We start from the raw sequence: 14,396 nt of genomic DNA, 5'->3' as shown, positions 1-14,396 counted from the left end.
GAACAGTTTGAATAAACACCCAGGCCTGTGACTTTAAAAGGGCAGTTAACTCTTTTTTAAAGACCAAAAAGGTAAAAAAATATTGACTTTTGTTGGTGCTTGTCACGTCCCACTTTACAGTGGTGGTTAATTTCAGCTCAGCTGAAAGTAGGGTTGTAAGAATTTGTAGGATTTTATAAGCATTACTGTTTTTATTTAACCTACTAAAGGCAATATATTCATAGAAAAGATCCAAAAACATGTTTATATATTTAAAGGAAATGATGATATCAAACCCATATCTGGTCTCAAATACTTGTTTGTGATCTTCAACCATTAAAATTTCCACCACTTATTATGACTTTCACTTACATGCCACAACTAATGGCTTATTCTGATTCTTCTTCCTCCTCCTCCTATTATTATTATTATTATTATTATTATTATTATTATTATTATTATTATTATTAGTAGTAGTAGTAGTAGTAGTAGTAGTATTGTTATAATAATAATAATAATAATTATTATTATTGTTGTTGTTGTTGTTACTTTTTATTTATTTATTTATTTATTTATTTATTTATTTATTTATTTATTTTTAATTTTTTTATTGTCACATCACCACAGCATATGTGCCTTGGTGAGTGAAATTCTCAGGAGCAAACTCCAGAAATTGCAGAACAGTTATACAGATAAAGATATAGATAATGAGTTGACGTGTGAAAATGTGCAATTTGCTCATACATATAGCCAGTGCAATATGTGTGTGTACAATATGTACAATTAACAAACATAATGAAATCAACAGGTGAAATGTGCAGTATGCTCATACATATAGTAAGTACACACAGTGTACTGTTGTGCATCATTACAGTAGCACTACATATTATATGCAATATGTACTTATATATGTATATGTGTAAATATATGTAATTATATTATATATAAAATACTATAAGGTGCAAAACAGATTGTACAGGTAGTGACATGGATGTGCATCATGGATGTTACCTAGTGGTAACAGATGGATTATGGCATTAAATGCAGTGTGTATGTATAGTCCAGTGTGTATAATGCAGTGTGTATGTATAGTCCAGTGTATGTATAATGCAGTGTGTATGTATAGTCCAGTGTGGATAGTCCAAAGTTAAGGCACAGTGTGTGAAAGTATGCTGTAGGGTGTATTAGTTGTGACTGTTAATTAGTCTGATAGCCTAATTCTTATTATTGTTATTATTATTAATAGAGTGTAAGTAAACTGTTTTCGATTGGCGACGCTGTCTGTTTTATTGAGCTTTTGCTGACTCCGATTCCATTTCTTGGTTAATTTTTATGTTTCTGAGAAGCTTTTCTGCTCACCGCAGATGTACAGAGTGATTATATTGGTTTCTTCCTCTGTAGCCTTCCTCTGTCAGCTTAAAGCAGCCTCGTCATTCTTCTCCGATGTTTCTTATGCTGTTCAAGCACACCAGGTGTGCTATGACACACCAAGCTGTGTCATAGCACACCTGGAAACTTTTACTTCATTAGTTGTCTGTTCTGAATTAATTAAAATTAAAAATAGCCAAATTTAGCTAACAACACTGAATTTACTCGGTTAATATCATTATTTGCTATTATTTCAGCACCGATCTAATAGCAAACAAGCAAACAGACGTGTCACCAGGGGCGCCACTAGCAATTTTGGCACCTATGAAAGAAAATGAGACTGGGCCCCCTACCACACCAATTTCGCACCAAACATACAAGCCTCTGGGGGCCCCAAAAGTGCGTGGGCCCTTAGAATCGTCCTAACTTTTCCTCCCTTAGTGGTGCCCCTGCGTGTCGCTAATTTATTTTTAATATAAATAGATCAGGTTATGAATGTAGAGGTGGGCGGGGCATTTGATTCGTGTACTACATAAATTTCTCAGGAGAATATTAAATCATATTAAAATAAATCCAAGTGAGATAACACAGAGGTGATGACATGGTTATCAAGCGCTAGATGACTCGAGTTAAACTTAGCTTCAAACGATATTCAGACTTTAAACTTAAAAAGAATATTTTACAAGATGGAATGATTGCTAAGTGGGTGGAGCTTCAGAATCGCCTATTAATCTGGGATAAAGATCATATTTATTATTATTATTATTATTATTATTATTATTATTATTATTATTACAATTACTTGGGAACAGTCACTTTAGACTTTTATTGAATTTTAATTAGTTTGTTGCTTTGTAATATATATTCATTATGTAAAATTGTATCTCTACTGGCTGCTGAACAGGAAAAAACCCAGGTGTGTGTGTGTCTGTGTGTGAATGTGTGTCTGCGTGTATTGGTGTGTGTTTGTGTGTGTCTGCGTGTGCATGTGTGTGTCTGTGTGTGTGTCTATGTGTCTGCGTGTGTTTGTGTGTATTTTTATGTCTGTGTGTGCATGTGTGTGTGTGTGCGTCTGTGTGTGTCTGTATTATCTCTAATGATATCAGTTTTCTAATATTTATTCAAAAAAAGTATTTTATTAAAATACAAAATTTACAAGCTGTATTTTAGAAAACATTTTGCACGTTGTACTGAACATTACAGTATCATTTCAAATGTAATTCTATATCCGATCCGTCCTACACAGTGAGAAACTAAGATGTTATGAACTCTGCAATTGAAATGTTCAGCTAAAGGTCAGCTGCTTTGATTGAGACCACATGCGTAACTATCTGAGCTCGTGTGCTCTCTCCTTTGCTGGATTGGTGACTTAATTGGCTGAGAAACCTCCATGTGTTTTTTTTATGATCGGTAATTGTCATCTTATTTCTCACTAATAATAAATCTAGAAATATGGAGAGTCGTGTTACAGTATCGTAGCCGTGACCCGGTGCATGACTAGCCGGATCATCGAACACATGGAAAAGGTCAGAATTTCAAAGCGAAACTTTCATTTGACTATAAATTTTTATTGAAATGACAACAAATTGCTTGGGTGAAATATTTTAACTCGGACCAAATGCGTTCTCTAAATTGTGTGCAGTAAAGTGGAGAAGAGATTAACACCAAGTTCTGGTATGGTAGTGGATCAAGATAAGATGGTCAATGAAGTATTATATGGTAATAGAAACTGAGAGCTTAACAGTGCAGGACAAAAGACAGTGCAGACAAAAAAATTACAATACACTAAAGACAATACACAAAAGACAATACACAAAAACAGCACAGACGAGTGTAAACACTGTGTGTTCAATTAATATTGCGTGTGCAGAAATACTGGGATGAACACAGTATTATAGCAGCAGTTACATGAGGTATTGTAAAGTATTGTGCAAATGTGAGACAGCATGTGCAAAGAGCAAAAACAGTGTGCAAAACAGCATGTAAACACTTTGATGGATGTATTTTGGAAGAGTGTGTATATGGTGTAGATCTGTGCAGTCCAGACAGTTGATGTGTGTGTGTGTGTGTGTGTGTGTGTGTGTGTGTGTGTGTGTGTGTGTGTGTGTGTGTGTGTGTGTGTGTGTTGGGCTCAGTACAGTTCAGTTCAGTCTGAGACTGATGGCTTGTGGAAAGAAACTGTTTGTGAGAGCTTGAATGCTTCGGTACCTTCTTCCAGACGGCAGGAGGGTGAAGAGTGTGTGTGTGTGTGAAAGGTGTGTGGGGTCATCCACAATCCTGTTGGCTTTGCAGATGCAGCGTGTGGTGTAAATGTCTATGATAGAGGGAAGAGAAACATGCTGTGTTTAGCTTCCTCGTCCTTTTTTGTGTGTCGGTTATGTATTATGTTTTACCGGTCCTTGGTTCAAGTGCTTGTAATTTTTTTCTCCTGTTTGTTTCTTTTTTGCTAATAAATCCTGTTCTTTTTTTATCTCTGCGTTTGGGTCTGGTTTTAACCCTGCCATCTCTGACAATATATACGTATGTGTGTGTGTGTGTGTGTGTGTGTGTGTGTGTGTGTGTGTGTATATAAAATTATGTCTTGTATGAGTTTTTTCCCATTTTTCCCATTACTCCTAATGTGGCGTGTTATTTATTCCCCTCCTTGTGTGTCGACTCTTTGTTAACAACCTGTGCTATGTTTGCCTATGTGTGCTGTCGCTCTTATAATTTGTTCTGAATAATCTTGATCGTGTTTTTGTCTTAGCCATGTTAATTAGTTATCTCTTGTTTAGGTCTTGTTTAAGTCAAGTGACATTTTGTTATGTTCTTGAACAATAAACCATAGTTCGTCTTTATCCCTGCACTTGGGCTCAATCATGCCGTGCCATCGCCAACGTGACAGCCTCATATTACTTCACCCATTAATTCAAAATATTACTTTTTATTATTCGGGAATAGCTATTTAATTGTGAGTTGTTCCTGAAATTAAAATACCTAGTCAGAATCAGAATGGATATTTATATCACAGTAATCATGGGTGACAACATGGGTTTAAACCAGCTGTCCAATCTTATCCTCAAAGAGCATGTGTGTGTGTGTGTGTGTGTTGTGTGTGTGTGTGCAGGTTTACATTCCAGTCAAAAAGTCCAAAGTTTAGTATCTCTAAATTGTCCGAATTGTGTGAATGAGTGTGTGAGGGTGTGTGTGATTGTGACCTGTGATGGTGGCAAACCGTTCACAGTATTTTCCATCTTAAACTTCGAGGAAGTGGCACAGAAAATAGACGAAGTAGTGTTTGTACATTTTTTTAAATTATCAATGGCACAGCACACTTTCTTTGACTGTTCTTTGTAGTTATATTTAAAGTTATGAAACTTTCTGTGGGTTCAGGTGTGAGATCATAGCGCTCGGCAGATGTATTAAAATTCCTTAAACATAAACTCCTTCACATGTCCCTGGTACAGTAAATGACAATAATAATCTTAAGGTGAATAATCGAATAAATAATCAAAGAATGGAAGCATAAACCCAAAAAAATCTATATATGTTAGTTTCCTAAACCTTTAAACTCTACTATAAAGATGATTGATCATCACCACAGAGCTACTAAAGAGTTGTACTTCTTTTTTTTCATAGATTAGCTTAGCATCTAGGCCAACACTCCACCTTTGCCTTCCCTCTTTTTGTTCATCTTAACAACAGGAATACCATGAGTACAAAAGCTCAGTCCAGTTCAGGAAGATTTCAGTTTCTTCCTGAATTTTTTCCAAATCCACTCAGCTTTGTTTTTCAGACCAGAAACCTTCCTATTCAGCTTTATTCCCAATTTCCATCTCCTACCAAATAAGTACAAGTACAATACACATCCTGACCATTTATTTATTTATTTATTTTTTAATAATGGTTGTGGATTATAGTCTTAAAATGAACTATTATTATTAATAATGAAATTATGTGTACATCATGTGTGAAAAGATACAATCGAAAAAAAAGGTATTCATGGTTTATATAAGGACTACACAAAGTGACAGCACCGCTGATGTGGCACAATAGAGTTTGGGGGGGATTTTGGGAGATTTAGCTATCAGTCCAGTAAACAATAGCTCTTTTGCAACAGACTGTCTGAACATCTGCACAGCTCCAATGGCCCTTTTCTCCTTGCTGACTCACTATATTAATCGGGTCTCTCTTGATGGCTGGAGCTTGTTCTACATATACTAAAGACTGCACTGAGCTACTTGATGTGCAACTTCTACACTCTTCATTTCAGAATATTTGCTTTAAAAACACTTTTGGTTTAAAAGATTGTGATATTTTTGTCCTGTTTAATGAAAGTAAAAGTGAATCATAAAAAAACAAGATCATTTTAGGCTTCAGTTTTTTTGGCTTTAGTTTTTTTTGCTAATAAAGTAGTATAGTGATATCGGTATGATATTAATAGTGTTAGTAATAATGCACAAAAGGCAACCTCAGCAAAACAGCTACAAAGTTCTACATATAGCTACAAATATTATCTAACTACTTCATGTAGCTACATATATAATAAAGGTTATATATCAACACCTCTATATCTTGCTATTGATATTATAAAAGCTACATATCTATCTACAGATATTATTTTTCTTCTATATCTATATTCTGATCAGATCTAATTTCCATATCTAGCTACAGATATTATTAAAGTTCTATAACTAGGTATGCATTTAATCTAACTTCTACTTGCTTACCTACAGTTAGGTCCATATATATTTGGACACAGGCACAATTAGGTATTTACCAAAACATATTCAAGCTATAGTTGTATAGGTATAGTGGGCTGAAAGTGCAGTCTCTCAGGTTTAATTTGAGGGTATTTAAATCCAAATTGGAGGAAGGGTTTAGGAATTACAGTACAGCTCTTGGGATTTGCCACTCCTCCTTTTTCAAGGAACCAAAAGTAATTGAATCAAAAGCTGTTTCATGGACAGGTGTAGGCTATTTCTTCATTATCTCTTCATCAATTAAGCAGGTAAAAGGTCTGGAGTAGATTCTAAGTGTGGTATTTGCACTTGGAATCTGTTGCTGTAAACCGACATCATGTGTTCATCATGAGTGCTCCATGCAAGTCACAAAGGCCATCATTAGGCTTCAAAAACAAAACAAATCCATCAGCAGGAACATTAGGAGTGGCCAGATCAACAGTTTGGTACATTCTGAGAAAAAAAGAATGCAATGGTGAGCTCAGCAACATAAAAAGCCCTGGCCGTCCACGGAAGACAACAGTAGTAGATGATCGCAGGATCCTCTCACAACATCCAGCCAACATCCAGCCAAATGAAGGACACTCTCCAGGAGGTAGGCTTTTTCTTGTCAAAGTCTACAATCAAGAGAAGACAAGAGCAAATACAGAGGATTCACCACAAGGTGCAAACCATTCATAAGCCTCAAGAATAGAAAGGCCAGATTAAACTTTGCCAAAAAACATCTAATAAAGCCTGATCAGTTCTGGAAAAGCATTCTTTGGACAGATGAAACTAAGATCAACCTTTACCAGAATGAAGGGAAAAGTATGGAGAAAGCTTGGAACAGCTCATGATCCAAAGCATACAACATCATCTATAAAATATAGTGGAGGCAGTGTAATGGCATGGGCAAGCATGGCTTCCAGTGGCACTGGGTCACTGGTGTTGATGATGTGACAAAAGACAGAAGCAGCAGGATGAATTCTAAAGTGTATAGGAATATACTGTCTGCCCAGATTAAAGCAAATGCAGCACAGTTGATTGGACGGCATTTCACAGTACAGATGGATAATAATCCAAAACACACTGCAAAAGCAACACAGGAGTTTTTTTTTAAAGAAAAGAAATGTAATATTCTGCAATGGCCGAGTCAATCACCTGATCTCATCCCGACTGAACATGCATTTTACTTGCTGAAGGCAAAACTAAAGGCAGAAAGACCCACGAACAAACATCGACTTAAGACCACTGCAGTTAAGGCCTGGCAAAACATCAGAAAGGAGGAAACCCAGTCTCTGGTGATGTCCATGGGCTCCAGACTTCAGGCAGTCATTGCCTGCAAAAGATTTTCAACAAAATATCAAAAATGAACATTTTATTTATAATTATATTAATTTGTCATTTGAGCCCCGGAAAATGGGGAGGTCTGTGCATAAAAATGGTTGCAGTTCCTGAACCTTTTACTTAATATTTTTGTTCAACCCCTTGAATTAAAGCTGAACGTCTGCTCTTCAAATGCATCTTGTTTTTTTTTTTTTCATTTTCATTTTATTCTGGTGGCATACATAGCCAAAGGTAAGAAAAATGTGCCTGTGTCCAAATATATATGGATCTAACTGCAGAGCCGATCCTGACCTCCCTCGGGCCCTAATCAAAATTCTGCTAAACCATTAAACCATTTGCCATTTGAATCACATCAACTTAACTTTACTGTTATTTGCTCTTGCTGACATCAAACTTGAAGAGAACACAAGTTTACCTGTTTAATGTTCTCGCATTTCACTCTCATTTTGTTTCTTTTTTCTCTTTTCATGGCCAGATGGATAGCTCCGCTTCATATTGTCATCTACACTGTAAACATTAACACGCGCTGTAAAATTAGGCGGGGGAGGCGGGGCCTTGCATAATTTGCGGCCCCCCTTCGTAGTGAACATATAGGGCTATAGAGTATATTGTATTATATATCTCAATTCCATATGTACAGTAGCTACAGATATTATCGAATCTCTATATCTAGCCATAGATATTATTTTTTATTGTTTATTTACATTCTGATTATATCTCATTTCAATATCTAGCAACAAATATGATCTAAAGTCTATATCCAGCAACAGAAATTATTTTTATTCTACATTTATCTTTGAGTTTATGCTAGTTCTAAATTTTGATAGACTTATTATTTAACTTCTGTTTCTAGCTACAGTTTTTGTCTCACTTCTATATCTAACTATAAATATGATCTAAGCTCTATATCCAGCTACAGATATTTTGTAAGTCAAATATGTAATCTAATATTCTGGTCGATAATAATCTGGTATCATTTTTAAAATTACACAGGTAACACAGATACTAATTTCAGGCTTCATTTAGGTTTATTTAAACTTCAAAAGACAATTATGAGTGAAAATGAAGGATTTCATAATCACTTACTAATTATCCAAAAATTCCCCTTTGTGTCATTTAGTTTTTGGCCTAAATTTGATTCACTTTAAAGAAACGAAATGACACAGATTGCTATAAGGTGTAAATTAAATGTAAATTTGAACGCAACAGATTTCATAAAAGCATTGCATACAATTTCTTCACATTAAACTGACCTAATTTCAATTCTTTTTTCTTTTTTATTCCATTTTTGTTTACTGTAACTGTAAACTTCTGTGTGGAAAAGATATTTCGTTACAGATAATAATTATATAATTATTTGAATTATTGCATGATATCATTTTATGAACATTCTCAAACTACACAAATGTTTGGCTCATTACTTAAAATTATGCAATAATATTTTTCTCTTTCAATAATATTTATTCTTTATTCCTTTCTTTTCTTTTTTTCCTTTCTTTTTTTTTTTTTGGACTTGAATTTCCCACCGACAGATCACACTTGGAATACAATTTTCACTGCTATAATAAAATAAGGAAACGTTTTAAAGTCCTCTGTCGTCCCCGGAAACTGTCATTACACATCTTCTACTCATTCAACTAGCTTTGTTTTCGAAGAAGACATACGCATCTTTACTTTTTTGTTTTCTATAATAAACCAAAACCCTCATATGAAATACCAAAGGCCACATTCTTTATTTTTATGCATGACCAGAATATACTGTTACGTTTAGGTCTGAGTTCACAGCTCAAGTGGGATCTGGATCCTATATACATACAAAAATTCACAAAACCCTGTAATTGTCCAAAAACCATCCTGTCTAAACATGTCCTCTGCTGTTATATGACAATTAAAAAATTACAAAATAACAGAGTTGTGTGTTTCTATTGACCAGCAGTCCGAGTGGAATCTGATGTTTTCGACAGATGGCATTTATCGTTTGGGACATGCTGGGCTCAGCGGGACCTGAAGCTTAAGAGGTTAGAGCTGTCAAAAAGACTCTGTGCATAGAGTGAGTAACAAAGTGCACACAACCAGGCTGCTCCTTTTCATCAACCTATTAGCTTCTTTTTTCTTGTTCTTGTTCCTTCCTGGACAGCTGCAAAATATGTAACACTAATTAATGTGTTCTTCAAATCTAATGCAAATCATTTGGGCAACATCAGGACATCATCAGAATATCGTAGGCGCTACAAATGTTTCTTTGGGACGATTTGTTTTTAATGATTTAAAATGATTTCTTACCAAATTGAACTCATTCATTTCAATCCCAGATATGTGCTTCATGCTTTATTGTATGAATTAGTTTCAGTAAAGAAACTTCATTGACAGTGAATGGACTGAAATGCTCCTGAAATTAGAATAAGTTAGAAGTAGTTACAGTTGTATGAAGTGGACATTATTTTACTGACATTATTCCCAAAGTAGCCACAGGATGGTGCCACAGTGTAGTCTAGGCCAAAATGTCTGAAAAATGTATACTATTCATTCTATTACACAGTGATTACAACAGATCTGTTTAAAGTTTTCCCCCTTTTCCGCTTAACCTTTTCTACTTTTCTCTTTAATCTATTGCAGAGACAAGACAAAGCCACTATGACCTGTCATGCCTGGGTCAAGATTTAGGACATTCTCCACCAATGAAGGTCTCCATAGCAAACTGAGGACCTTATTCTGAGGACTGAGGACATGAAGCGATATCTTCATAAAATATCAGTGTTTTAAACAAATAAATGTAGTTAGAAGTATAATATTAACCTTGAGCTTATGTAGCCATCAAACTCTTTATGCTCTTTACCATGCTCTTTTATATTAATTATTTATTAGTAATAACACAAGAGGAAATAGTATAGTGTAGTCAAGTAACCTATTCATGTTCACTGATTCATTTTCAATTTAAGAACAACCTCCATTTAAGAAGCTACTCCTGTTCAGTTCGTTAAGAGTAGGGGAGACCAGGGACAGTTGTAACAGGGGACGGTTGTGACACCTTGAATTCCTCCAATCAGAAACAACCTAGAGTGATGACACTCGCTGTGCACATGCTCAGTTAGTTTCCCTCCATTTTTGCTATAAAGGGAGACACATTTGAATCTTCCTGACAGAGTTATCTACAAAATATTGTTTTTGAGGTAAAAAATTTACTTTTCTTTCTGATGTACTTTTAGGATCAAATGTCCATGAATTCAAACAAGGATTATTAGAACACCTATTTTGTAAGCTAAAAATATACAGTAAATTGCTAAGAAGTGTCAAACTAGCAGTCAAGCTAGCTCACATGAGATGACATGCGTTACAACCGTCCCTGTACACTGGGACGGTTGTAACAGTGGAGAGACTGTAGTAAAATCCATTTTTCAACCTGTACATATTTCATAAAACCACTTAAATACATTGTTTCAGCGGTTGACAGGTTGAAGTTTATGATATAACAAATTGGTTATTCAAAAAAAAAAGGTTTTTGATGTAGTGCTAAAAATTGCAAAAAGTGTTACAACTGTCCCTCGTCTCCACTACTAACTCTGCTCCACTAATGCTCACCATGGTTGCAGAGTGTCTTTTGAGTTAACATCGTCTTCCTGTCATCTTTGTCTGTTTTTCTGACAAACATTTGAAATACGAAAAAAACATCCTAATTAATTTCACCAATTGGTGTCAAAGTTGTTGAGCTCAGTGGGGAGTTTTTTGTATCAAGAGAGAATTCCTTTAGACTTATTGACTACTTGGCAACCTTGAAATTGTCCTTGCTGCAATTCTTCTAGAATTAAAGTGATTATTTTAAAACAATGAAGATGCTAAAACTTATTTTACTAGTTATAGAGAGAGAGAGAGAGAGAGAGAGAGAGAGAGAGAGAGAGAGAGAGAGAGAGAGAGAGAGAGAGAAAGAGCATTCTTAGCATTCGCACTAAGGACAGATTACATAATCTCTGCAGGCAACTGTGACCGTGATGTTGTATCTCACATTCACCTGGAGAGATTGTGCAGTCGGTCTACATTGTCTTCCACATCGGTGACATATTCTCTCAAGAAACATCACGGGGATGCTGAATTGCTGAGATTAGATCATTACCTGCCCACTTCCCTACTATACAAGAGTAATTGACTAGTGTTTATCTGAATGACAGGGAAGAGAGGAAGACCATCCCACTAACCCATAATCATGAAAACTTCTACCCAATATAAATTCACACTCTGTCAACGATAGGGCCAACCAGTAGACCAATGGCCATCTTAGAGTTCTACCTTTTACTTGTTCATGCAAACAGTTAGCTAATTTTGCTGTCATGCTATGCATAAAATAGACTATAAGTCATTAAGCTACAACATATCTGGTGAAATGTACTGTATGTGTATACCTGGGCAATCACAAGCATATGTGCTTTTTAAACATCCCATTTTACATTTAGTTCTTCTTTGCTGTTATAATAATCTACAATCTTCTGAGAAAGCATTTCAGTACATGGTGTTGAATGTCTGTAGGGATTTGTGTTCATTCAGTCACAAGAGCATTAGCAAGTTCAGGCACTAATGTTGGGTGAAAAGGAATGGGGTTGGCTTCCTCCACACTATTGTCTTGATGGACCTTGTTGGAAGAAGTTTGGGTCAGTAAAGGGAAACCATAATGCTACAGCACACAAAGACATTTTAGAGAAGTGTTTGCTTCTTACTTTGTGGCACGGGTTTAGGAAAGAACCTCAAATTAGTGTGATGGCCAGGTGTTTACATGATTATGGCTAAAGGCCCTAGAGTGTAGCACCATGTTATGAGTCTTCTATAATCTTCTTTTTCAGATGCTTCATCTTGATGTCAAGTTTTCTCTATAACTGTTCAGTGTCTTACGTCTTTGTTGTGGTGTTGAAGCCCTTTTGTTCTCAGTGAAGAGGCTTCATGTACCCTGACAACTCCATCAGACAGAGCTCAGATCTGTGAAGATCTGGGATCTCAATTGGTAATTGTGAGTCTTTCTTTAAACATCTCTCACAATAGGTGCTGGAATATGACTAAACATTGTCACTTGTTTGCAGTGTAAAGGTAAATTCAAGCCCAGCTAATTAAAGTAGATGTCACAATGATTCCAAAATGATCTTGTTTCAAGGCTTTTTCCATTCTAAAAGTGTTTAATGAACAATTATCCTACCTTTTCTTTTCTTTTTTTTTAAGGATGGAAGAATCTAATGAGAAAATTAAGGAGACAAGAGCTTTCAGATGCTGATGATACTGCATCAGGAACTGATTGGATGTTACAGAGAAACCATCAGTCCTTGATGCATTGCCTTCAGCATCGAAAGAGACACCATCCAAGCCTTAAGGGCACATTCTGTACACCTTTGACTGTTTGTAAGCTATTTATATGGATCTGTCTTATGAATAAAATAATAATGGCATGAATATTGTGTGGGCCCTTTCTTACTCAAAACAAGAACATACAATAATTAACATTGTACATGGTTGATATATTTAATGAACTTCCTCTAGATGTCAGAACAGCTGACTCCCTGACTGTCTTCATAAAGACATCTAAAGTCTTACCACTTCTCAGGGTACTTAATATAGCACTTTAAAAAAATGTTGTCTCTAAAACACTTAATGCTGAATGAAAACACTGCTCAAATCAATATTTATGATTCTCCTTTATTTTTATGTTTACGGAAGTTCCTATAATCAAAGCACCATGGTAACTACAGTAGCTACAGTATGGTAATGTACAGTCTGAATCTGTGAAACACCCGTAGCTCTCTGAAAGCATCTTAGACCAGCAAAAAGCTCATGACAGCTAATCTGACTGTTGATCACATGACCTGACTGTTGACTGTCATTGTGGCATTTCAGCTGGTGCATGAATCAGAAAGTGAGCCAATGAGAGGTATAGCGATATCATGGGAAAAAAAGATGAGACACACGTAGTTATTCTCTTTTTGGTCTCGACCTAATAATATAAATATTTTCATCTGGTCGCATAAACCACAACAAGATAAGGTGTAGGTTGAATTGTGACCAGTTGATAATTTTTTTTCAGATACTCGATTATAAGATTGTAATTTTTAATTCATGATTGAAGAAGAAATGGTACTTTCTTATGTTTTTATATTACATTTAAATTCCTAGTAGTCAAAACATTACCAGCTTCTAGGGGAACTAGACCTTTCTATGGCTGAAAATGTAGCACACTCCTTAATGTGTGCTTGAATGGTTTAAACGCTAATAATGATCTATAAATGATCTAAAATCATCACCATGCTCATTTTTATAACATTAAGCCAATAAAGTAAGTTGATTTTTATCATGTTATCTCATAGCAGCTTTTCATTGGAGAGGTGTTGAATCGATAATTGTAAGTAACTTAAATAGTGTGTACTCCAACACCGCTGTGGTAAATAATCTTTATCACTATATCAATCCACTTTGTTCACATCAGAGGTCAATGATTCTCCTAATTCTCCTAGTTCTTATTTGGACTTAACTCTGGGTGCAGTTGTATCCAGACCTATCTCAGACAAGACCTCAGAAAAATATTGAGGACCTGGACAAATCTGGTTCCTTATTAACAATTTCCAAACTGAAGACACCACAATCAAGTTTACATACAATTGTATGCAAATATAAAATAATGACACTACACAGATTTCATCATTCAAGATAACAACATAGGAACTGGTACAGTATAAGAGCTGGAGGCATCAGTTGCCAAAGTATATACATTCACCATTATATTCCTATATCATCATGGCCTCAAACTCTCACATACACCAGGACCAGCATAAAAAAGTCAGTCTGATGTTTGAAGGGAATTACTATTACTGTTCTCTGGTCATAATGATCACTAACATGTATGGAGGGGGAAAAGGTATTATTGTGAAGGGCACTATCCTAACTGTGAAGCATGATGGTGGTGGCATTGTGCAGTGAAGTGTTTTGTCAGAAATCAGAAAATAGCTAGCAGTTTAGAAAACAAATGACATTTAA

The 14,396-nt window shown here is 35.5% G+C and overlaps 1 long non-coding RNA gene across 1 annotated transcript in view; it reads left to right on the top strand.

Annotated features, from left to right (window-relative positions):
- The window catches only part of LOC113660686, an 18,205-nt gene extending 5,406 nt beyond the window's left edge, over positions 1-12,799 (top strand). Inside the window, exons 2-3 of the long non-coding RNA XR_003444854.2 lie at positions 9,328-9,412; positions 10,011-12,799. This is a non-coding gene — a long non-coding RNA (uncharacterized LOC113660686). The remainder of the gene's footprint in view (positions 1-9,327; positions 9,413-10,010) is intronic.
- Positions 12,800-14,396: the final 1,597 nt, after the last annotated feature.

Source organism: Tachysurus fulvidraco, chromosome 7 (genome assembly GCF_022655615.1).
Source record: "Tachysurus fulvidraco isolate hzauxx_2018 chromosome 7, HZAU_PFXX_2.0, whole genome shotgun sequence".
Taxonomy (NCBI): domain Eukaryota; kingdom Metazoa; phylum Chordata; class Actinopteri; order Siluriformes; family Bagridae; genus Tachysurus; species Tachysurus fulvidraco.
Note: the sequence above shows the minus strand (reverse complement) of the source record. Positions and strands in the feature narration are given on the sequence as shown.